This window comes from Rattus norvegicus, chromosome 9 (genome assembly GCF_021556685.1).
Source record: "Rattus norvegicus strain SHRSP/BbbUtx chromosome 9, alternate assembly SHRSP_T2T, whole genome shotgun sequence".
Taxonomy (NCBI): domain Eukaryota; kingdom Metazoa; phylum Chordata; class Mammalia; order Rodentia; family Muridae; genus Rattus; species Rattus norvegicus.
The window spans coordinates 106,743,964-106,769,845 of NC_141542.1; the positions used below are offsets into that span (position 1 = coordinate 106,743,964).

Consider the following 25,882-nt stretch of genomic DNA (forward strand, 5'->3'; position numbering starts at 1 on the left):
AGCCTAGGAGAGGGAGAAGAGTATCGCAGGCTACCTGCTTCTATCAGAACGGGACTTCTGCTAAGTACTTATCAGATTTAAGTGAAAGATTCATTGTAAGTCAGACCTAGAGTGTTTATCTCCACCCCATTTTCTGTTTGAAAAACTGGGACTTAGATTTAGGTGGCCTATGGCCTGCCTGAGAGTTTACAGCGACTCCTATAGACCCCCAGAACCACACATCTCTTCGCAGAATGGCCGCACCACGATTCCAGGCTCTGCCTTTAATCTTCCGTTCTGGTCAGACAGCGCTGATACTCTAACTTCAAGGCCAGTCTGTTCACAGAGGAAATGACTCACATACTCATGACCAAACAACTCAGTCATCCAGAAACTTAGTGAAGGAAAGGCTGGCACAGTGGAAGTCAAATCTTAACCCGAGGAACGACTTGAGACAAAACATCGACCATAAATAGCAGAGCAATGCATTTCCACGGTTTCCGGTTTGTTTTAGATATTTAGACGGTTTTCATTTATGAGTAACTTTTCTTCAATGTGGAGGGTGTTCGGCATTTTGATGTGTTGGCCGTTATTTTATAGTGTGAGTCACTATAAGGGATGTGACCCTTGATGCCTTTGAGACTCACCCTCCCCAAAGTCACTCCGCTAGTGGCTTAGAGTCTCTGACTCCTCCTTTAGCCTTCTGCATCAGGGGAAGGAGTGGCCAGCTACCTTACCAGAGAATGTGTTTTGTACTCGGACCTATTCAAAGTCCAGGTCCCCATAGTCAGAAGTATTCTTTTCTTTGAATGTGTTTGACTGCTTCATTAGCTGAGCTGCACTAGGGACCACACAACACACATATTCGACAAGCATCTACCACTGAATTACATGTCAGCTGTACTGCAGAGGGATAAGAGTCAGTTATGATGGGGAAGTGTGACAGCAAGCAGCAGGCATGGTGGCCACGGCAGGAAGCTGAGAGCTCACTTTCTGCTTGTTTGTTTGTTTGTTTGTTTGTTTGTTTGTTTGTTTGTTTTGCTTTTGGTTCTGGTTTTCCAGGCAGGGTTTCTCTGTGTAGCCCTGGCTGTCCTGGAACTCACTTTGTAGACTAGGCTGGTCTTGAACTCAGAGATCTGCCTGCCTCTGCCTCCCAAGTGCTAAGGTGTGTGCCACCCACACCTATTGAGCTCATGTTTTCAAATTGCAAGTACTAAGCAGAGAAAGGAACACAGCGAGACAGCAAACACTCAGCTCCCGCCCCCAGGGATGTACTTCTTAGATCCCGCCCCCAGGGATGTACTTCCTAGATCCCGCCCCCAGGGATGTACTTCCTAGATCCCGCCCCCAGGGATGTACTTCCTAGATCCCGCCCCCAGCGATGTACTTCTTAGATCCCGCCCCCAGGGATGCACTCAGATCCTGCCCCAAGACATAGACCTCCCACAGCAAGACTGCACCTTCTAACCCCTCCCCTCAAAGAGCAACACCAACTGGGACAAAGTTTCCAACATCTGAGCCTATGGGGGACATTGTGCCCACATCATGATACAAAATGCATTTAGTGCTACTTCAGAAAGTTCCCATTGTTAGCTTATGGGCCATTTCATGAGGCTCTCCCTAGGGACCTAGTAACAGTTTATGTCATCACCTGTCTCCTCTACCAGGTGGGCCAGGTGTGGGCTGTGTATAAAAGGACTGTCCCTGCCACTCTTTCTCTATCTGTCTGTCTCTCTGTGTGTGTCTCTGTCTCTTCTGTCTCTCTCCCTCTTCTTCCCCTTTCCTTCCCCTCTCCCTCTCTCTCTCTCTCTCTCTCTCTCTCTCTCTCTCTTTCTCTCTCTCTCTCCAGCCCATCTCTTCCCCTCCCCCTTTCTGTCCTTCACTGCCCCCACCTCCTCCTCTGCCCTCATGGCCCTGCTCCCTTCTGTCTGTCTGCCTGTCTACATGGCCACTCATCTGCCTCTACCTCTTCCTAGGTCCTCACTCCTCTCCGTTCCCTCAATACCCCCCCCCCTTTTTTTCCAGATCTGTTGCATGGCATAATTACTCGGAGACACACCTTGGCATTTGCCCACCAGGTACCCCCTCACCACATTATATTTCATAATATTGGTGCCCTAACACCCATAGTCTTCACAAGTTCAACACCGTTTAAAAATCCAAACTGTGACTCCCGACAGTCTTTCAGCTGTAATCTGTAAAATCAAAAGGTAAGTTACGAACTTCCAACATCCTGAAAGGGAGAGATTGGGGCACAGCGAGGAAACATTAGAGCTGAGGAAGGGAAGGCTCTGAATGGACCTTAGATGGCCCCACCCTTTCAGCCTTGCTGTCTAAAGCACCTTACATTTCCTTTTCTAAGTCAAGAGTAATTCTATGGGGAGGAGTGAAATACAAACTTTAAGACACTTGAACATTTCAGCTTTGCTGATATTGTATAGACGCCTGTGTTTCTGGCACGCTGATGAGGTATATGCTTTATTAAGTTTATTAAAATATCAGTGCTGGAGAGATAGCTCAGTGGTTAAGAGCACTGACTGCTCTTCCAGAAGAAACTGGGTTTGATTCCCAACAACTACATGGCAACACTCAACTGTTGTCTCAGGTCCAACTACTAGATGTATATTTTTTTTTCCTTTTGGGATTTGAAGATATATGACATAATGTCACAAACTGACCTGAAATGTTTTGTTCCACAGGAAAAAAATCCATTAATACTACCTGTAACTGGGACAGGCCGCCGGTCTGTTCTTGGCCTGGTTATTTATAGGGAAACCTATTTTCCCTGAATTAAAATGCATTGGTTAACATTAGAAACTAGAACCCCATTTAACTAAAAGGATTAGCATCTGGGAGTCTTAGCAAATGGTCGTTAAGCACCATGACTGGTCAGTGGGATGGAGAGGAGAAGGGTCACTAGAGTGTAGACAGGAGGAGCCTTTCCACTGGGTGTGAGGGTACAATCCTTCTGAGTGGAGAGAGTGCTTAAGAGGTCCATGTGAGGAAACATTGGGGACTCCATCTATAAACCACAAAGGGTTCTGTCTTAGGGTTTTATTGCTGTGAAGAGACACCACAACAACTCATAATGGAAAGCATTGAATTGGGGCTGGCTGATAGTTCAGAGGGTTAGTCCATTGTCACAGCAGGAGACATGGCCGCATTCAGGCAGACATGGTGCTAGAGAGGTAGCTGAGAGTTCTACATCCAGATCAGCCGGCAGCAAAAAGAGACTGAGCCACTAGGTCTGGCTTGAGCATCTGAAGCCCAAACCACCCCCCCTCCCAGTGGCACATTTGTTCCAACAAAGCCGCACCTTCCAATACCTATTCCAACAAGGCCATACCTCCAATACTCTCTATGAGTCTATGGGGTGGTGGGGGGAGCACTTTTATTCAGACCGCCACAGGGCCCTTCCTAGACACTAAGCATGCTATACCTTGGCGTTGGATTTCTAGCCTGCAAATAGTTGCTGTCATTAGTAAGCCACCCAGACATTGTGTGGATATGTGTGTACATGTGTGTGGGCAAGTATGTATGGAGATCTGGGAATAGCTGTAGATGTCAACCCTCTGGAGAGATGCAACTTGTTCCCTTTTGTTTGGAGATGGTCTCTCACTGACCCAGAACTTGCCAATTCAATTGGCCTGACTGGCCTGTCAGGGATCTGCGTGTCTCCAGGGTCATCCTTCCTGAGGAGGAAGGATGGGTGGAGATGGGCAAAGGGAATCCTCAGAGGACACAGAAAAGGACAACACTTGTGTCTGACAGAACTGAAGTCCCAGTGTCCTCTCCCAGAGAAATCTCTATGCTGTGCACGGACACAGGAGGGTTACAGACCACAGAGTCGTGGCTGGAGCTTCAGTGGGACTGCGTGTGGGGAAAGGAGACCTCATCCCTGGAGCTGGGATCTTGGTACTGGCTGGTTGCATTCTCAGGAGTGTCTGCTTACAGCTGTGCCTGTGGCAGCCACCCAGAGCTTCCGCTAGATGCTGCTGTTCCGGTCTCCACAGTCCCACTGATTGGATAGCTGTTCACCAGCAGCCAACAAGGATCTGCCCATGTTCAAGGCTGGAACAGGGCCACCTCTGGAAGAAATCAGGGATGTTATGTGTGTATTCCAGGGAGAATCTTCTAGAAAGAAACACCGCTCAGTGACATGTTTAGGCTAACTTTGGAAAACAAGTGACCCAGTCTTTGGAAGCCTTTGTAACTTTGTTAAGACTCTTCTGTTTGAATCTTTATGTTTTGAAGAAATCTTTTGTAATCTTTTAAAATGTGCGTGTGTGTGTGTGTGTGTGTGTGTGTGTGTGTGTGTTTCTACCAAATGGCTTTTGGTTTTTTGGTTTGTTGTTGCTTTTTTGTTTTGTTTTTTTTATTGACACCACTGGCTTTCTCTTCTAAATATGACTGGGATGAGCAGCCGCATGTGGTCTTTTTTGTACACATTCCCAGTTGTTGCTGGAAGTAAGCTCAGGGGTTTGAGGTGGAGATGACGTGCGTTAGACTGTTAGAGTTCATCAGTTGTGATTTTAAAGAGGGAAAAGTAATACATGCTTTGAGGATAACTTTTCTTTTTCTTTTTTTAAAATTTCTTTTATTATTCTTTTTAAACAAATGGCCCCAGGGATAGAGGCTAATTTTTCAGTTGGCTTTTTTTCCCCCCAAGAGGAAAAACTCTGAAATGTCCAAAGAAAAGCTGTCTGTTGCTTCTGCATCACCTCGGGTGGGACATGGGCAGCACCGCCCAGAGGGTGGGACAAGGGCAGCACCGCCCAGAGGGTGGGACAAGGGCAGCACCGCCCAGAGGGTGGATTGGCATCTCCAGCCTCAGTGCTTGATGGATGAACCATGTGGCCTCAGGCAGGTCACCTGTCAAGACTGGAACAATGGCACTAGCCTGCTTGGGAGTGTGGCTCTGCCAGATCGCCTGTGGGAACTTTTGTCTTCAGATTTTAAACAAGAGAGGAAACATTTGTCAAGGAGGTCAGGAAGCAGCACCTCAGGGATCACACTGGAGCCAAGCTGAAAGGTCTGGCTCTCCGACTCAGCCCCACATCAGTTTAGAGCACGATTCACCCTGCACCTGTTTTACACTGTGTTGCAGGTCCATAACCTCACCAACTCTCTGTCATATCAGCTGTCAAAGATATCAGGGTGCCGCTGCTCTGTGTACCCAAAGGATGTCTGAAGAGTGGCCCCTATTCATGTCCTAGAGGTGGGGGTGGGGTTCTGTATGTCTGGGAGAGTTCTGCTCTGCTCCCTGTCAGCTATAGGACCTCAATATGCTGTCCCATGAGACATGATGTCTTTATCGCAGGCTGGAGACTGTGACCATCCTCCCCACTGGGCTGCTGTGAGGATAAATGCCACGTCAGACATTTCAGTACTATCTGGCCCAGAGGCCCCTTCTTTTCCCCCTCAGAAATGCCTCCCTGGGACTCCATCAAGGTCACTGGGTGTTGCCAATACCATGCCAGGCAGCCTGAAGCTTCTGCCTTTGATTGCTCCTTTCCACCCCTCTTCTCTGGAGAGACAGACAGTCTCTCAGGAGAATCAGTCTGTTGCCTCCAAAGTTATCCTAGCGGCGTGTGCAGGACTCTTCTCACCCCATAGAGATCTCTATGGCTTGTCTCTTACGGGAAATGATAAAACAAATGGTCCCCTCCAAGTTACAGCCCTTCGGGTGACTCCGGGGGAGGTAGGTGGCATGGCAAGGTGGGGTCCTTGCCTGCTTCTCTGCTCCCTCAGGAGACGACATGTAGCTGTGCACTGGCCATTTGCCTCCCTAAAGACAGGGGTGAGAAATGCCAGGCAACAAAGAGTTGAGGTCTACACTCAGGAAGGACTCGCTATTCAAAAGATTAAATATTAAAACATATAAATTATTAAACACTCAGGTTTCTCTTATAGTTAGAGTACTTATTCAAAACGGGTGGTAGGGACCCTTCTGCACATGCACTTTTTCCCTGAAAAAGTACTGAACTACAGTGTCTTAGTCAGTGAGTGTTCTATCACTGTGAAGAGACACCGTGACCACAACAACTCTTATAAAGGGAAACATTTAATTGGTACTGGCTGACAGTTCAGAGGTTTAGTCCATTATCATCATGGCGGGAAGCATGTTGACGTGGTGCTGGAGAAGCAGCCCAGTGTTCTTAATGTGGATTGGCAGGCAGCGGGGAGAGAGGGTTACACTGGGGCTGACTTGAGCATCTGAGACCTCACAGCTCACCCCTAGTGACACACCTCCTCCAACAAGGCCACGCCTCCTCCAAGGCCACGCCTCCTAATAGTGCCACTCCCTAGAAGTCCACAGGGGCCATTTTCATTCAAACTGGTGTGTTTTTTTTTTCTTCTTCTTTTTTCTTTTTTTCAGAGCTGGGGACCGAACCCAGGGCCTTGCACTTGCTAGGCAAGCGCTCTACCACTGAGCTAAATCCCCAACCCCAACTGGTATGTTTTTTAAAGATTTACTTTATTATTAATTAAGTATATGAGAGGGCAGGCAGGGTCCTGTCCAACCAGGTGCCAGTACCCGCTCAGTCCAGAAGAGGACATCAGATCCTCTGGAGCAGGTATTATAGGCTTTTAAGTTCCCTGAATGGGTACTGGGAACTGAACGCAGGTCCTCTGCAAGAGCAGCATGTGGTCTTAACCACTGGGCCATCCTTCCAGTCCCTGTCGTTGTTTTTGAGACAAGGTCTCACTATGTAGCCCTGACTTGCCTCAAACTCATAGCAATCCCCCTGCTTCTGCTTCCTAAGTGCTGAGATTGTAGGTATGCATTACGATGGCCAGTATTTTAAACGTGGCTTCCTTCTGATGTGTGAGAAGATATACACTTTCTTGTATATTGAAATAGAACTTACAGATACCTCAAAGTGGAGGTCGCCTGCTTTGAAATATCCCTTTAGATTAGATTCTAAGCATAATCTCTCAGCCGTCCGCTTTGGTGCTTTAAAATTTTGCCATGGAAATTTTAAGGTTCTATGCCTTGAATAAGTAGTTTCAGTTTTTTTTTCAGTTTCCCCCTAAAATATGATGAAATTCTCCCATAATAAAAAGGGAGTGCTCCAGAGACTAAGACAGCCTATGCAGCACTTGCACAGGGCTGAACCAGTCGGGGTTCCCAGAGCTAAAAGGAGAAGTAGACACCTGCCCCCAGTCCTAACCCCAAAGCAATCTCCAACTGATACTCACTTGCAAATGGAACTTAGTTTTCCCCAAGGGAGTCTCTGGAGAAATGAACTACTCTGAAGGGCAGGCTGCATGCCCAGCCTTAATGCCACCAGAGAAGGGACTCAGTGGTAGCTTTGCAAGTTCCTTGTCTCAAAATTCATCAGAGGTATTCCTGTTTTTTTTTTTTAATTATCTTATTTTTTATTTTGTTTTGTTTAATATATATCTTTCTTCTCTCCTTTGCATATCAATTGTGGCTTCCAGTTTAATGGTTTTTTATGGGATTCCTGAGTGTGTAAATGAATGGGTCTCTGCTTCTTGTGCCTTATCTTGGGTTCTTTTCCTTCTGATGGCTTGTTTTGTCCGGTTCCAATGTGTTAGTCCTTGTTTTATCTGATTGTACCATATTAATTTATTATCCTACGGAAACCTGTTTGTTTTCTAATAAGAGACAGAAAGGAGGTGGTTCTGGATGGGAGAGGAGTGTGGAGGAGTTGGGAGGAGTAGAGGGAGGAGCTGGGAGGAGTAGAGGGAGGGGACACCATAATCAGGATATAGTATGTGAGGGAAAAAATCTATTTTTAATAAAATGAAAGAAGGGGACATGTTCAAATTCTTGGATAAGAGGCAGACTGAGTGACACACTGAGATATTCTCCATGACACAGTGAGGGCAGGATCATGTCCCTGTTGTCCATGGCTCTGACATGAATATGTTGATTTGCCACCAAGTTACCCAGCTATGGGTTGGTCTTCCGTCTACAAATAGGATTGAATTGTTATCCGTTACTGTGGAAGAAGGAGACCTGCAGACTCACTCCCCATGGAGCAGTCATGGTAGACTTTTCTGCCCGGGTCTGACCCCTCAGACAATGATGGGCAGCCCTGGCAGAGCTCAGCACAGCAAGGCAAACGCTTCAGTGATACAGGGGGAGCTGGACCGAGCCCAGTTCTCTAGGTCACACCCTTCAAAGGCTCCAGACAGAGCCTCGTCCAGCTGCCCACTCCACAACATCGCTTAGACCCCTCCAGGACGGGGAATACTTCTGTCTCCAGTCAGGGTACATATCTAGGCTATCAGTTACTCAGTCACAGATTCTCTGTAGCTCTAAGCTTCTCAAAGGAAGGAATTTGGCTGAGAGACACAAATATGAAGCTCAAGTCTGTTTAGCAAGAGCAAAGTGATAGTCCACTCCAGAGAGAGATTAGAGCAGTCGGACCTTAACCCTGGGGAGCAAGATTACGTGTAGTGTATTTACAAGAAGTTCTTTGCCTATTCACTTGCATTACGTTGTATTTATCTTATGTGGGCTTACACATGCACACAGGACCCTTCCAAGGTTACTTCTCTTTCCCCACCATACCTTCCTCGGGGTCATCAGGCTTGGTGGCAGGCACCTTTATGGGCTGAGCTATTTCTCTGGCCCTAAAAGAAGTTCTACAACTATTTTTGAAACAGGTGGCGTATTTACAGGGTAAGATAACCCTTTCTCCTCTCAAACCATGATGGACTAGATCTTCTGTTTTAGGCATTTCTTCCCGTAATCCTCTTGAAAGACCTCAAAACCACAAAGCAAATCATATTATCCAACTTTTGAGGTCAAAGACCCTTCCTTGGAGCATAAGTCTGGCAAACAAGAAAGCATCCAGTGACTGTTTCTGATCTAGAAGGAACAGCCTAGCTATAATTTCAAGGATGGTCAACTATAGGGGGCATTGTGACTGGCAGGGAGATACAGTTTTCTTGGCTCCCTCACACCTTACTTCCTACCTAACCAGAAGACATACATACCAGACATCCAGCACCTTTCCTTGGTTTCCTCCCATCTAATTTCTTGCCTACCTGCTCTCAGTGTCCTTCTTATATCCAGTATATATATATACATATATATGTATATATATATATATATATATCCCGTGTGATATGTACCAGTAATTGGGACAATATTGTCCATATTTGTATATTGAATAATTTAACAGGTCAGCTGTATACAGGAGCACTTTAGTCATTCTGAGCAGATCTGCTAAGACCTGAGGAAAGACATTGGCTGTGGGATACGGTGGCATGGCGTGGTATTAATGGGGGAGCTGCCCTGCTGATGAACTGAGAAGGAGAGGGTGCAGAGGACAGACCGAGAGCAGTCTCCATATCTGTTGCATGTGGCCAGGACCATTGTTTTGTGGGCTCTGAGTTGTATCAGCCACAAGGATCATCCCCACATTCCTGTGATCAGCCAAGCCTCTGCAGCTGCCACTAAACAGCCTCTTCCTCAAGGTGAGGGGAAGAATAAAGTAGCCACACAACACTTTCTGAGTTGGTACTGGGTAGTGGCACCCTCTGCGCTCCAAGAAAAAATGTGCAGGAAGAAGACCCTGGGAGTAGGGAATGGGAGCTTGCTTTGGACCTTGATGGCCTTTGAGATGCCTTTGGAACTTCTAGGCCAGGTGGAGGTACCCAGCTGGCAGTTGCAGAGGCTCAGAGAATTTAGAATTAGGAAAGACCATCTGGTGTGCAGGATCATCTAAGCCGTGTTCAAAGCAGTAGGGCTGTGAGAGCCCCAGAAACAAGAGTGATATAGGAAAATACCTCGCAGAGCCCAAGGACTCAAGTGCTCCTACCAGCGTGTGCTGGGATGCAAGTGCACCTCTCTGCTGTCTCTCTCTGTGGTGTTCAAAAACAAGCATGCTGCAAAGACTATGGGAAGGCTATTCAAGCCGCTCACAGGAGTAATCAGTATATCAGCTAGGGGCTGAGCAGAAAGGCACAATTTTGCAATAATTACTCATAATTTTCCTTTTTTTTTTTAAATTTTCTTGAGACTAGATCTCACACGCTGTGTCCCAGATAGCATGGGATGCACTGGGTGATCCCAGCTGGCCGTGAACTTGTTGCATAGCAATTTTCCTACCTCCTGTTTAGCGCTGAGGCTGTAACAGTCAGCCACACTGAGTGCTTAGCTAGGTGATTTCTAAAAGCAAACTTCAGAAGACTGAGAAGCTGCATTTGACACTTTGAAAAACGCCACAGGATTCTTAATCTCCGGTCTGAGAATCCCCTAAGGACCTTTGGATAGATTTTCAGGGAGTTCAGGAACTGAATGGATTGGCGTTCCCTTCAGTGAAGAATGCGGACCATTAGAAGTTTATATGACTGGGTCATCACAGGTTTCGGGACATTCTTGGTGGGTGGCTATAGTTACCGAGAGGTTGCTGGCATGTATCAGAGTCAGTATAGTTAGTTGTTGAAGGCAGCTTGGGTCCTACTAAGCACTTACTTACTAAGCACTTCAGCTCCAAACTCTTCCTCCCCTGAGCTCAGCCTCCTTGCAGTCCAGCCTCACCCAGAGGCTAACCTGACACTAGAGGGCAGAAAAGAATTGCCCAGAGCACCTTCCTGCTTCCCATTTCTCACAGCATTGCTCTAACAATGGGGAGCGCCTGCTGGCTACCTTTCTAGTGTTTTCCGTCTTCCCACTAAGAGTTTCACCAAGACTTGTTGGAGTTCCTACTCAAGAACCTGGGTCCACTCCACTCAGCCTTAGCTGTTTCCAAAACACCGCCTCTGCTTTCCTTGGAGCCTTGTGCCTTGGAAAATCAAACTGCCTGCACCTGCTCCCCTCGTTTAAAAATAGCCCCAGGGTTTTCTTGTGCTGACTAGACAGTGGCTGTTACACTGGGTCAGGATTTAAAAGATACACTTAGTAAGTATCACACTTCACAAGTATGTTTGCCAAAAGTCTGATTTGAGTGTAACCCTGTTTTGTTTTGTAAATTAGAACATTATTCGGAAAGGGCCCCTTGCCTCCCTAACAAGCCAGAAGGATCCCTAACACAGGCAGAAATAGGCAAACACTAAAAACAGCTGCAGCCTAATTAATTAATTGCCATTTCCTAGAGTAGGTTTGTTTTTCTTTTTTCTCTCAGAGGTTTGGAAGCCTCTAGAAACGCAGAGAAGAGGTTTTTTTTTTTCTTCCAATTTTTATTTCATCCTTTTCAAAAAACAGGACTGAGGCAAATGAACCTTGTAATACATCCCTCTTTTAAAATAAAAAACATGCTCATGGAAAGAAAAGGCAATAAAATGTCTCCTACTGATTGCCTCAAAGTCCTCCCCTCAGGGAACTCAAGGAAGAAGACCCACAGGGGCGTGGAGGACACCAACGGAACAGTGTCTTCCAGACACAACAGGACCGACACACCCATGTGAACTCACAGAGACTGTAGCAGCATGCATAGGGCCCGCCTAAATTCAAGGCCAGACAGGGTCCCATCGCTGAAGGGCACCCATCTTAACCAAGAAGGTTTCTCCAATTGACATCTGCTTGCATTGGAGTCTCGCCTGATAAACAAATGACAGTTACAGGAGGCCCAGTGCCCAGCAGTAGATGACAAAAGGAATTCCATGGTAATTTTGCAGATGTTTCCTCTCACATTGCTTTGTTGGGACTTTCCCCCCTCCTTCATCTTCTCTTGTACATTATGATTTCCAAGTTTGCGTTTTTATAGGTTTTGTTTGGGTATGTTTGGGGGGGTGTGAGATGGAGGTGTTTCCTGTTCTCTCGCCCCCTCCCCCTCCCCCCTCCCCCTCCCCCCTCTCCCTCTCCCTCTCCTTGACTCTCTGGTCCATTTTGTTTTGCTTGTTTATTTTCTGGAGAGAGAGAGACAAAGAAGGCATGAAGCTGAGTGGATGGAGAGGTGGGGAGAATCTCAGAGGAAATAGAGCAGAAGCCATGATCAGAATATATTGTATGAAAAAAAAAGTATTTTCTAGGAAAAAATCCTCTCCCCTAAGAAAGAAAGAAGAAAAAAGAAAGGAAGGAAGAAAGAGAGTTTCCTGTATCCTTATAACAAAGATAGTGTGGCTCATTTTTCCTACTGGCTCGTTTTTTTATGTCACTGTACAAATATAATGGTGTTTATACCCTCAACTCTTTTTTTTTTTTTTCCTTTTTCTTCTTTTCGGAGCTGGGGACCGAACCCAGGGCCTTGCGCTTCCTAGGCAAGCGCTCTACCACTGAGCTAAATCCCCAACCCCCCCTCAACTCTTTCTTAATCATTTTGCAACCTATTACCGTTTTATCATGAGTATCATGTGTGTGTGTGTGTGTGTGTGTGTGTGTGTGTGTGTGTGTTGTTCTATCTATGGTGTATTCAGGGTTTCTTACTGAATCTGGAGCTAGCTTAGTGACCAGAAATGTCCAGCAATCCTGTCTCCATGTCTGTTAATCCCACAGCCTTGTCTTTTATATAGACTGTGGGATTTGAACTTAAGTCCTCGTGCTTGTGAATTGGACACTCCTGCCCACCGAGCCTTCTCCCACCTCATCATTGCTTAATGAAAGAAGGCAATATTGATAGTGTCTTCCCCTGGATGGGGATATAGCTCTGTGTCTTTCACAAACCAGGGAAGGGATGGGGTCTACCCATCCTTAGTCTTCCTTTTCCAGTTAAATCGGCAGTTGCCAATGTGCCACACCAGCTGGCCACACCCAGTTGGCTGTTATTTCTCTGATAGTGGTGGTTTGAATATGCACATGGAGTCGCCAGTGAGATTCTGCTTTTGGGGATCAGGTGTCCAGAGCCCAGGGTAGGGGTGATTTTAAATCGAGAGGTCAGCTGCCTGTGTTCTCTGAGAACTTCTCTGCCACAAGATTTCCTAGTGTTTTGAGCGGCTGATTTCCTCTGGACTCAGTTGGAACTTCTACCATCCTCCTCCTGTTTTCTAGGCGAGACCTTGCGTGGCTGGCCTCTTCCTCTCTTTGTGATGTTACATAAACAAGAGCCTGTACTTGCTTTTTAAAAATAGTATTACTTAAATTGTGGCGAAATAAGCACAACAAAAAAACGGTCCATCTTCCCCGTGCCCAAGCGCCCATTGTCTTCTTGCTCAACTTAAACTTACAGCTTCCTATTTTTTCCTCACTCAGCCTCTGCCTCAACAGCGCCACCTTCTGTCCCCAAGACTCTGACCACCAATGGGACCCAGGCCCGGGTGTAACAGAGGTTTTTGTGAATAGCAGAAGAGGGACCCTGGGTTTGATTCCCAACAACCCCAAAGCAAAGTTAAAAAACGTCTCAGGACCTCATGGGACTGTAGTCATGCAACAGCTTACAGACAGACCTTAAGGTCCTCACCTTTAACCTCCCGTTAGGGTTCCCTTCCTCTCTGAGGCTGACACCCTCTCTCCCGTTCTACGGAGCATCCATTCTTCATCTATCTGAACCACTTCTACCTACAGCTTCTGCATTCAGTGTGACTTCTTTGACATTTTTTAAAAGATTTTATTTATTATATAATGAGTGCACTGTAGCTGTCTTCAGACACACCAGAAGAGGGCATCAGATCTCATTACGGATGGTTGTGAGCCACCATGTGGTTGCTGGGGTTTGAACTCAGGACCTCTGGAAGAGCAGTCACTGCTCTTAAGCACTGAGCCATCTCTCCAGCCCTTTCTTTGACATTTTAACATGGGTTCCTTGCCATTATAGTACCTGATGTTGTTAAGCCCCCTCCCTCGCTTCTGTTTTCTCTCCGCACATGCCCCTTGACATCTCCTGGAGTTGAATACGCTAACATTAGAAATTAACTACAACAACAACAACAAAAGATATTAAAGAGTTGGGCGTTGAGACAAAGTTCTGGCCACAGGAGCCTAGTGACCTGAGTTCAAATCCCAAGCCCACAGTGAAAGGCAGGACCCAACTCTACAGCTGTCCTCTAACCTCTATAGACATGCATGGTGTGGCATGAGCATCCCTCCATGCACATGAACACACATAATAATAGTAACAAATATGTTTGACATTACCTGCAGTTCTAAGATACTCAACTCAAAACACCTGGCGTGTGTTTTTAATAACCACAGACCATTAGAATTGAGTATTTTCATTTTTTTTCCAGTCTGAAACAATTATGTCTCTATGTAACCCCACCCCACCCCTTTGAAAACCTCTACCAGGCTGGGGAGATAGATGGTTCTGTGGATAAAATACTTGCCCAACAAGCATGAAGACCAGCGTATAGCCCTCTAGTGTCCCTGTAAAGCCATGTGGGTGTGGGAGATCCGTCCCAGAGCTCTACAGGTGGGAAGCTGATTGGCTAGACTGACTGAGTCTTCCAGCTCTAGGGATGTTGGGAGACCCTGCCTCACTCAGTAACTGAGAAAGATAGACGCAGGATGTCAGCTTTGGCACTCCATATACACCCATGCACTGACATAAACACATACATGCCTATGTCGTACACAGCCATCTGGGCTGCGGTGGGTGTCTCTTCACCCAAAGGGGGAAGTTCTGAGCTCCTGTTACCCAACCCCATTCTTTAGAAACATAGTCATAACTCCTTATCTGGCTGCTGATGTCCAAGAGTGGCCTTTGAGATTGCATCGCCACAAGGAAGTAAGGTGCCTTGCCGAAGAAACCAGCACAAAGTTCAGGCCTCTTACTCAAGAAAAGCAGTGTGATTAGTCCACGGGAGCCCGGAGCTCATGCTGAAGGCGTGTGTTTCACCAGCTCACAGTACTGCTGGTACCAGAGCTCCCCCAGTTTGAGGGTCTGAGCTGAGGGCCAGGCAGGAGCTTCACTGGGTGGGGAGGGAATTCGGTGCAGGTTTGTCTGGGACACAGGTTACTACCATCTGTAAATTTGTGACCAGCACAATGAACACACATTGAATTTTCTTTCAGCAACTTTGTGCTGTAATGACACAGACCAACTGGCCTCGCTGTAGTTATGCCTTGTTTAGAGTTATAACAACAGCTCATCTAGTCCTGTCAACTGGGTACCATTATTGTTCCCATTTTACAGATAAGGGAACTGAGGTACACAGAGAGGTCACATAACCTGCCCAGAGCCTGAGATTTCCAGCAAACTATCTATGCACTTTCCTGTGGTCCATAGTACCCCTCTGCGGAGCACAGAGGCATCCTGACGTCAACTGTCCAGTGACTCCCTGACTCCAGGAGCTCCTCCAGGAGGCCTAGTGGCCTCAAGTGTTTATCTTTTACTGCTCAAAATTAGATCTTTGCCTTTCAGCAAATGCCTTGTTGAGAGACATGCAATTTGTTTCCTTTCGGGAGCCTGACAACAAGACTCTCTATCTGCCAGGTCAGCAATTTTAAATGCTGTCTAAGTTCTAACATCCCCGAATCTTGTCCTGCCTTATTACAGCGCCCACTCCAGCTCTCAAAGCCACTGTGTCCTTCTTGTCCATAATTGAAGAGTTTCTACTTAAAGAAGAGAGGTTGGGAAATCACAGCAGCTTTGAAACTGTGGCACCAGAGGTCTGACTCTTCCTCCTCAGTGACAAACCCTATGTTAAAACTATTAATCCATTTCTGAATTATTTATACATTTATTTATCCATGTAATCTATAAATATGATGAACTGCAAATAAAATCCCAGTTTAGAGGAAGGGTTGGCTAAAGTTTAACAAACAGATCCTCAGCTTAATCGGGAAGAATAACGCAGCCGTGTCTGCGAAAGAACAGGGAGGATGGTTTTCACTTATACTGTAGCTGCTAGGCTCTGCTTCAAACAAAGTCTTTTCTGCCTTTATACAGACATTTTCACCTTCTGGTATGAAGTTCAAGTTTCTGAGCATGAGGAACTGTAAAAAGAGCCTCCCAACAACATCTAAGGGAGTCACAGAAGCAGCCAAATACACACATTTCTCCATGTACCTGGGGCGGCCTGTACTTCCTTCTGGCCACTGTATGCAGACATTGTCAGTCATAATACACTTGTTCAGACACCCGGCTCTGGAAGTAGCCCAGGGCAACAGCAGCATTCTGGGCCTGAGGAATGGCAGCTACCTGAAAAGGAGCCAGAGTGCCCCCCAAAGCCCCCAAATGCCTACAGAAGCCTCCAATCACCGATCGTGTGACACTGGACTTGTCAAAAGACACCCCCCCCCAACCTGAGAGTAATCAAGCCCCTGCTCTGTCTGGCCCTCCTCCCAGCAGTCCCACGTGGTTAGCACTAAGTCTCAGAAAGTAGCTGCAGAACAGGACTTCCCAGCCTAATTGCCAAACTCTGCGAGGAAGTTTGGGGGTACCCCATAGTCTCTGTTAGGGTGCAGGACTGAATGCTCAGCTTCCGTTCTCCAGTCAGGCCTTGCCTGAAGTGCCAGGAAGCTAAGCCAAAACATTGGACTCCTCCCTCCATCAGCTCACTTCGTGCGTGGGTCACATCCTTAGCTTCCAGGGCCGCACAACTTAAGAAATCTCAGGTCTCAGCTCCCTACCCTAGGCCACCCCTTTTGGGGTTCTCAGTGCTGGCTTTTCTGTCTCTGCCTTGGAGTTCGTATTCCACATAGGGTGAAACAGCAGATGTGACTGATGTCTTCTGCCTTCCCACATTCTTCAGCATAGCCGAGTTTAGCCATGAGTATGTGGTTCTCCTCTTTATCAGGGGTTCTCAACTGAAGCCATGTCTACAGACAGTCTAGGTTGCTGCACTGGATGGATAGACGGAGCTGCTAACAACAACAGCAACAACAACAACAACAAATTTTCCAGCCACCAAATGTCAGTAAGGTTGACCTTGAGAAAGCCAGCACTTTATGCTATCCCTTTATGACCTCCCCAGAGTCCAACACCCAAGCAAAATGGATGTGCCACTGGAGCAGAGACGAGGAGAGGAGTGCCTCATACTCTTAAATAGCTGCAGATAGACAAGATGGTCAGAGGAGATCCTCCATTTGGAAACCCTCCTGTGGGCTCAGGGCCACGCCCTTCCATTATGCAAAGGCAGCTGCCCCAGTGAGCTGGGCAGGTAGAAAGGTGACGTGGTCAGGAGCAGCTATTTGATCTCCAGTTTTTCCAGAATTTCCACTCCCATGCCAAACATGCCTCTCTAGATGCTGTTCCCTGTCCAAGAGCTCAGGAGGCTCACCCGGAGCCATCACCTTTCAATGGTGAGGTGATTCCCCTCCTCGCCAGGTCTTCTCGACAGACATCCAGTTCGCAGGAGCCAGAAAGGTACAAGTCAATCGAGTTTTCTGTAGTCTGGTAGTTTTGACTCATCCGAACTATAATTTCAGGGCTGGACTGCAAGAGGAATCCTTATGGATTTGACCGTGGTCCCGCGTTCATAGGGCTCTGCTGAAGTGGGCTCGGTTTGTTTTCCTTTGGGGGAGTTCGCATGGGTAGATTTCAGGGATGCTATTTTAGGTGTGAGGACCTTCTGCTGAAGGCTACTCACCTTATTTTTCTGTAAACCTTGTCTCCATCTTCTTGACCCTTCAATCTCCTTGTTGCTATGGGTACCCTGTAAAGTCAGGTTATAAATGAACTCCTATAGCCCCCTCCCCCCGCGCCCCCGTGCTTCCTCTCTGAGAATGGCACTTGTCAGTCTCGTGTGTAGCCCTGTTGACTACTAGATAGCTCAGGTAGGAAAGGTTTACTCTGTGGCCTTGTTTGTTAAGGAGAGTCTACATATTTTCTAGACTGTTAAGCTCATAGGCCCGCAAACTAAATAGGACTTGGACAAATATGTCTTATTATTTTTTTTTTCTGTTTTGAAATTGCTGGGTTTTTTTTTTTTTTTTTTTTTTAGCTATAAGTCTTTAATTTACTTCTTGTCCTTGGGTAGTCTGCTTTCCGATGGGCACAACCCTGGGCCCCAAAGCTTGTCTTCCCATGCCACCGTTTACTGTGGTCAGAATACCTGGAATGGACTATTCTTTGAGCAGAGATAACTTTTTCCTTTGCGGTCAAGTTGACCAGATGGGCTTTATTTTAGAGTCCATGTCTCTGTGTCTCTATGGCAGAGGAATGCCTAAGAGAGTTTAGTTTGTTGCGATACTTTTAGAAAAACATTGTTTGGTATTGGGGGTACATTGTATCCATGAAAGGCAGACTTGGTTTTCCTTGGAGGTGTTCATTAGATGTTTGGGTCTTTATTGGGAAAGGGAGATGTTTCTGTGATAGCTCTGGCCTGGCTTCAGGGAGGGGTCACCAGTTCCGAAGGGTGGCTTGGAAGAGTACATTTAGATTCCCACACACTTTGAGGGGGGTGAACTTGGAGTGAAATGGTTTAGAAATTATATCCAATGGCTCTTCCATCACCCCATGCAACTTGATGGACTTGATAGAGCTCCCCAGAAAGAATTCTGCTTCCAGGTACTGGCAATGCAGTGACCCCCCCCCCCCCTGGCCAGTTCAAATCCCGGACAACCCTTCCATTCCTGACCTTCTGCCCTCTCCCTGCCCCAACCTTGCCTAGTACTGCCCCCAACCAGGAGCAAAACTTCTCACACCCCGTTCACTTGGGTTCGATAACAACTTCACCCCGACCCCATTCAAGTAGACCTTTGCTCAAACCTGGCAGCTTCTGTGTCTGCGGCCTTCCTCCGGTCCCTCTGTGGGCAGTCTCTCTCTGAGACACTTCCCTATATCCCCAGCTCTCTCTCTTCTTACTCTCAGCTTTCAGACAGACTCGAGTCTCTTCCATCCTTAAAAGAACTATGGACCAGGGGCTGAGGAAATGACTCAGCAGTTAATACTGACCGCTCTTGCAGAAAACATGGGTTTGATACCCAGCACCTACATGGTGGCTCACAGCCATCCATAACTCCAGCTTCGGGAAATATGATAAATATGTTGCTGGCTTCTGCAGACAACAGGGACACGTAGTGCACAGACATCTGCATAGTCAATATACCTACATAACATAATTTCTAGCAAACCCTCCCTCTATCCCCGCCTCTCTCCCAGGCTTCAGTTCCAGGCTCTGACAGCAGAACACAGTAATCATTGTTTTTCTATTTGCAGATTAAAGGCTTTCTCAACTTTGTTCTCTTTGCTTCCAGGAGTCACCTCTGTTTTCAGTTTAACTACCCCTTCTCTGCCTTGGCTTGTTCCTTAGCCATTAAATGTGGGAGTTCCAAATTACTTGTTCTCATTTCACTACTGGCCAGTCACTGACGTCACCTTTGACTGGCTGGTGCTCTGGGCTAACTTATGAAAGTTTCTATTCCCACTTCGAGAGAGAGAGAGAGAGAGAGAGAGAGAGAGAGAGAGAGAGAGAAACAACAACAACAAAACAAAATACTTAAAGATCAAGGAGCTGGATGGACATAGTGACTCACATCTGTAGTCCCAGCTCTGGGGTGCCTAAGGCAGGATCATTTCCACAAGTTCAAAGCCAGCACAGGCCACATAGTTCCAGGCCAGTCCCTTAGGCTACAGAGTGATATAGTTTCTGAAGAAAAAGGGAAAATCTAAGAGTTCAGGATAACTTATGGGAAAAAAAAAACCTCCCTTTTATCAGGAAAACATCCATCTGTCCAACTGTCTGTCTGTCCTTCTGTCCACCCATCCATTATTTATGAAGTGATGTAACGTTCTGTTTGGTCTCAAACTCAGGTTTCTGCAGCAGGTGAGTAAAAGAAGGAATGAAAGGGAAGAGGGCGTGACGACTCCCAAAGTCCGGAGAAGATTGTTGTCTTAGATACAAGGGAGAGAGCATAGCCAGAGGTAGGGACACCTGGGAAAGTCCAGAATGAACAGGACCCTGAGCCTGACCATGTGAGGAGAGAGGAGAGAGACCAGGAAGGCAAACAGCAGACAGAAGAGCTGGGTAACCAACATGACTGGATCATACAGGGAAGGGTAGCTGTGGAGGAGGGTAGCCTAGTCCCTGCGCTGGGGAAGTTTAGGGTAGAGGGCAGGGTATGCCAGCTATATCCCGTAACAGATAGGGACTAAGGGATGCTGGGAAAACCTGGTCCGCTTTGATATGTTAAATAGGCATCTTAGCCAGTTATTCCGAGTTTGAGACCTTATGTGTTCAAAACAATGAAAAGATGAAGCCACTACCAAGGAACCCACTGCAGCCTGTGTCGGGGAGGGCCTAAATCAACATGGATGCACAGGGCAGCGTGAACTTGTATGAAACCCAGCCCAGGAGCTGGTTGGCAGGCTCGCTTGCAATCAGCTTGCTCTTGTTCTCTAGCTCTTCAGTTCTGGAACCATCTGTCTGTGAAGATGGCCAGGAGCATGGCTCATAGGCTAAGGGTACTTTAGCCCGAGCAGGGTGCTGGCTTGGGTTACCACTCCTCAGACAACATGTGGAAGGGGCCCATTCTCCCATTCAATGGTACCAGTAATGCCCTAAGATTCATGGGAGATTTAGCTTCCACTCTTTTTTTTTAATTATTTACTTATCATTTTGAAATTTCATACACCTATATTGTTCTTTGTTCAAAATTCTGTCTCATTCTTTTTTTTTTTTTTTGGTTCTTTTTTTCGGAGCTGGGGACCGAACCCAGGGCCTTGCGCTTCCTAGGTAAGCGCTCTACCACTGAGCTAAGTCCCCAGCCCCTGTCTCATTCTTTTTTAAAAGAAATATTTATTTTATGTATGAGTACACCGTAGCTGTCTTCAGACACCAGAAGAGAGAATCAGATCCCATTACAGATGGTTGTGAGTCACCATATGGTTGCTGGGATTTGAACTCAGGACTTCTGGAAGGGCCGTCAGTGCTCTTAACTGCTGAGTCATCCCTCCAGCCTAGCTTCCACTCTTGACGGTAGTACGGTCACTGCTATGCCAGTAGCTTTAGGTGGGTAGTGGGGTTTTTTGGGGACCGTCCTCCCACAAGCCTATGTCTGGTGGGGTGACAATCTATGAAAAGTGAAGAATCCAACTCAGGACCATCTTTGCAGGTGCATAGCCTCCCAGACATTGGCTTTGCGGTTCACGTTTCTTACACGTGTAAGCACAGTAGGACTTGTGACCTGTGACCTTTACGATAAGAATGAGTTCTATTGGCTGATAGACGGAGTTCAGATCTGGAGCCTAGAGGATCTGTGATAAGCATAGGGATAGATTTATTGGCAGAGGATACAAAGTAGCTGGGGCCTCTTTCATGAGAATGGGTTCTATTCACTGCAGGATCCAGGCCTAAGAATCTCAGGATATTGGGGGGATTCAGGTGGAGGCTGAGAATCATCAAGTTGATTGGCCACTTTTCCAGGTGACTGGGCGTCATTCATTTCCTTCCAAGGAAGAAATATAGGCCCTTGGGATGGACAGTCCTAGTTTCTCCACTGCTTTTCCTAAGCTGTGCTTCCTATTGATTTACTGGTTCAAGTTAAGCCCAGGGAGACAGCCAAGGGCTCCCAGTCTGATGAGTGCCTGCTCCCAAGTGAGGACCTGTGGGTGTCTGGCAGGGGGTGGGCGCAGCTCTGTGTTGGGTGCACCTCTATGCCATGCAGCATGCTGGGCTTGTGTCATGATAAGATGTTCAGGACTTACAATGGGGATCTGGATTTGAAATCTGGCTCCGGGGGTTGGGGATTTAGCTCAGTGGTAGAGCGCTTGCCTAGCGAGCGCAAGGCCCTGGGTTCGGTCCCCAGCTCCGAAAAAAAGAAAAGAAAAAGAAAAAAAGAAAAGAAAAGAAAAGAATGAAATCTGGCTCTCCTCCTCCAACATGTCTGTGGACCAGCCAAATCCCTTGTATAAAACAATAACTTTTATTCTCCTGTAGTAATTGTCGTCTCTGAGGCTTACCGCCTCAGGCTGCTAACCTAAGCCTAGTCCTGGAAGCTTCTAGCCTCCATACAAGCTAATCTAGGCCTAGAATGTTTTCAGCCTCTGAGACTTGATACTGAATAAGCTCACCCCTTTCTTGTTCTTTCTGAGCTCAGACTGGTTGGCTCAACTCAGCTGCTCTGGCTCAAACCCCTCTCTAAACGGACTGACTGAATTTGGCTTCTCTCACTTGGTCTCAGACTAACTCTAGCAATCTGTTCTAATCTCCTGGCTTCTTCTCAGTCTCTGGCTCGATCTGTCTTCAGCCGTGTCTAGCTTGTTCTCTCTTCAACCTGTCTCTGTAAGGCTCTCCTGGTAAAAACTGCCTCCTCTCTCTCTCTCTCTCTCTCCGCACTGCCCCTTAAGTATCTTCCCTTCCCTCTTTCTTCTTGAGAGAGTTGGGCATATGCTATTCTGTCAAATCACTCCGTTAGACATCATTTTCAAACACGGTGCTTACTTCTCCAAACTAATCTTACCTTCATTGTTTGGGATTAGAGGTGAGTACCAAGTGTGTGTCTGTATTCCAGCCAGAGGGATTGAAGGTGTGCGCTAAGGGCTGAGCCGCCACACCATAACTAGAAACAGGTGCTTTCAGTAAACAACAGCATCGGGGTTCGCCATGTGATCAAATGTCCTGCAAAACTTGTAAACCTCAGTGTGTATGTCGAGTGTTTTGCAAACGGAAGGTACCACCCGAAGCCTGGGTGACGGCCTAAACCACAGTTATCATAACATGTAATGTTATGGCTATGGCTTTTAGGGAATTGTCTAAGGAGCCAAACAAAGTATGAACACACGCGTGGGCCCATTGTGTGTGCCAGCCATTAGGGGTTTGCTCTGTCGCCCATCATCCACGGGGCTGGTGATTCATGTCTGCGGAAAACAAACACCAGGGTTGTGATGCTGAGAAATTATTTCACGTTGGTTACCTGATTAATGGGAGCTGAGAGCCACTGTGCCTCGCCTATGCCTCTTTATGTGGTCACCCTGCCGCCCAAACCACAGAGGAAGACAAAGCTGGAACCTAGCAACAGATGCCAGGGAGACAGAGTAAACCTGGCTTGGGCGGGGCCCCAGTCTGGCTCCATGTTTGGCTGAGCTGGTTAGCTGAGATCCTTGTGGTCCTCCAACAATGCAGGACATTGTATTGACTGTTTGTCCCAGTCTCAGGAGTCTTTATTAGGCTCCTGGGCATGATCTTGTGCCCCTGAGAACTGATATGGAGACTCCAGACCTTTATTTTTCTCTAAGAGACGACAAGGACACACCCACACCATACACAACGACACATACCAATCCACCCACATACACTACACACACATATCACACACAACACACACATAGACACCACATCCACATAATACACTCATCTATAGCTCACCACATACATACAAACCATGCACACATATACCACATACACCTACCACACACACATGCATACCGCACCACACACATACACATACATATCCACACACCATAAACATGGTAGGGACAGATCTTTCCTAAAGCCTACTGTGTGCTCACAGAAAGAGATACAGTGCTTAAATAGTGTCAACAAGACAAACCTGTGAGCTTGCAGGTCAGTCAGTGCCTGGCCATATGGAAGGGGCCACAAATGCAAAGCCAGCTTATTAGAAATGGCTGCCTATTGGTCATGTTTACCAGAAGGAGACACCTGAGGTGCACCATAGACCTCACAGCTTTTTATATAAGGACACTGGGCCTTACAGGGCATGGGGGCACACTCTTATAATCCCAGCAGTCTAGAGATTGAAATAGAATTCAGAGTGTGAGGACGGCATTGGCTACATGAGACCATCTAATAAACAAAGGAAAGAAAAAGACCTTTGGTATCGTCAAGATGTCTGCCTAGTAGATGAGGCTCCCCTCACACTTTCAAAGGTGTCCTGGGGCCTCTTGTCTGATGTCTTCGTGTGTTTAGGTGGCTTAAAGGCTTTTCCATTGTTCTGCCAAGACACCGTTAGAGTTCTGTTAGGGTAAACATTTTTGTGTAGACGTACACCTTATCCTATTGGGTGCCACTTTTTATACCTTCCCACATTCCAGAAGTTTGTAGATTCCCTTCACATTCATCAACCTCACTCTGCCTGACAAAACGTTAAGGGAGCAGGGAGCTGTCAAAGAGAGACATCAGAGAGGGATTGACATCAAAAGTAGTGGAAAGTAGTTTGGGGCTCTACCCTTCGTCAGAACATAGGCTGACTTATTTATGTTTTACTTTGCTTTGAGACAGGGTCAAACTCTGTAGCCATGGCTGTCTTGGAACTTGCTATATATAGACCAGGCTAGCCTAGAACTCAGAGATCTGCCTGCCTCTGCCTCGCTAGTACTGGGTGGTAGGTTATTATTATTTTTTTTTGAGACGATGTTTTAGGTAGCCAAGGATGGCTTTTAACTCTCAATCCTCCTGCCTCCACGCCCCAAGGGGATTACATGCAAGCGTAACCGGAATAGGCTCTAGCATCTAGATTTAAACGGCACTGCCAAGGTTAGATATGGAACCTATGGATTTCCAGACTTCTGGGGCTAGGACCTGCCCACATCAGCCGCCAAACAGGACAGGCTGGGTTCACCTGAGTCAAACTGTGGCACCTGGGTGAGAGAACAGGGTGTTAGGGTGCCAGCTGCCGTAACATGTCATTCTGCGGAATCTCAAGTCTTTTGTGTGTTCTTGCTATTCTGTGGCTGGTGGTGTAGCCCAACTCTTGAGCCTAGGAATCTCACTGCCCTGCTCTCTTCTCTGCCTCACCTCTCAGCCTAGTTCCAGCCTTAGCCGGTTCACCTTAGGGCCCAGCTTCCTTCTTGCTGTGCAAGAAGAGGCAGCAATGAACTGGCAGGGGTTTCTTGCTGAAAGATTCGAAGGGCAGCAAGGACATTATACTATGATTTGTTTTTTGTTTTGTTTTGCTTTTGCTGAGTTTCTAGACACCAGGCACGGACAGAGAGCTTGTTTATGATCTTGCTAGAAGCCAAAGGATACCCTGGGTCTGGGGAAAGGGCTCTCTATATTAGTAACAAATCTCTCCAGACATTGTCTGGGGGCATGCTGAGCAAACCAAGCCCACCCCTGGGCTGCAGTGGTGTGGAAGTCCCAGGGTTCCGCATGGCCAGAGGCTAAAACCCTCCTTATCTAGGTCAGAATACGGTACCCGGACTCTCTCAGGCTGTTCTAATAACTGGGCTCCACTCTCACCTGTAAAGTTAGTCCTAGTAAAATTACTTGTGCCCCACAGAAATTCCACAGACCTTGCCGATACCAAAACTATTCTCTCTAATCAACTGAGCTTTGTTTGTGGAACGTTAAGGTGAAACCAGCTGCTGGAAGGAAGCCAGTCCTCTCCTTCCTAGGAAGTTTTCCTCATCTGAACCACTTCACCAAAGCTTGGTACCCATTCTCTTTCAGCCATCATAGTACTCCCCAAACCACGCCCCCTTCATCCCTTTGGCCCAGGTCCTCCTGCCCCTCAGAACTCATCTTTCTTTGTTTCTACCCTCTGGCCAGCCCAGTCCTTCGAAGCACTGCCCAGAGACCTCGTGCTAGAATGCTGGCCCACATGTGCGTAGGCCAGGGCACACAGATTCCTTGTTACCAAAAAAGCATATCAGCCAAGCTCAGATGTGACTAGCATCTCCATAATCTTTCTGGAGTCTCCAAAACCGAGAAACTGGTCAGGGGACCCTGCTGCTTTTCCTTTTGAGACTGAAGAAGGCTCTTCCAGGATGGAGAAAGCTGGTCACCCAGGTCTGTTGCACAGGCCATGTGGAGATATGCGGCTCTGATTGGCTAAGGGGGAAATCCATGCCCCTTCCTTTGGGTTGTTTCAGTCCACAACGCACAATACTGGAGCATTCTGGTTGCTTGCCCACTTGGCTTTGATTTTAAATCAGGGGTGCTCCTGCTCAGTGGACGTGGAAGGCACGTGCTGCGAGTCTGGTCACTGTCCAGCGTGGAGACTAGTTCCTTGCGGCATCCTGTCGGATCGCAGTTGTCGTCTTGGTTTGATGCTCACTCCTGTCCAACGTGGTCAGGTTCGGTAGCCTTGTGGTCCCCAAAGCCACGTCGGCTCGGAAAACTGTAGCAGCGGACGCAGCTGAACTCTGGGAGGCTCATGCCTTGTGGTACCAGCTCAAGCCACGCGTGTCCTAACTGAAGGTGCGCT

General features: G+C 47.2%; 1 protein-coding gene across 35 annotated transcripts in view; it reads left to right on the forward strand.

Moving 5' to 3' along the window:
* Lrrfip1 (LRR binding FLII interacting protein 1) overlaps positions 1-25,882 on the forward strand; it is a 128,199-nt gene that overhangs the window by 24,769 nt on the left and 77,548 nt on the right. The gene's annotated exons all lie outside the window — the stretch shown is intronic.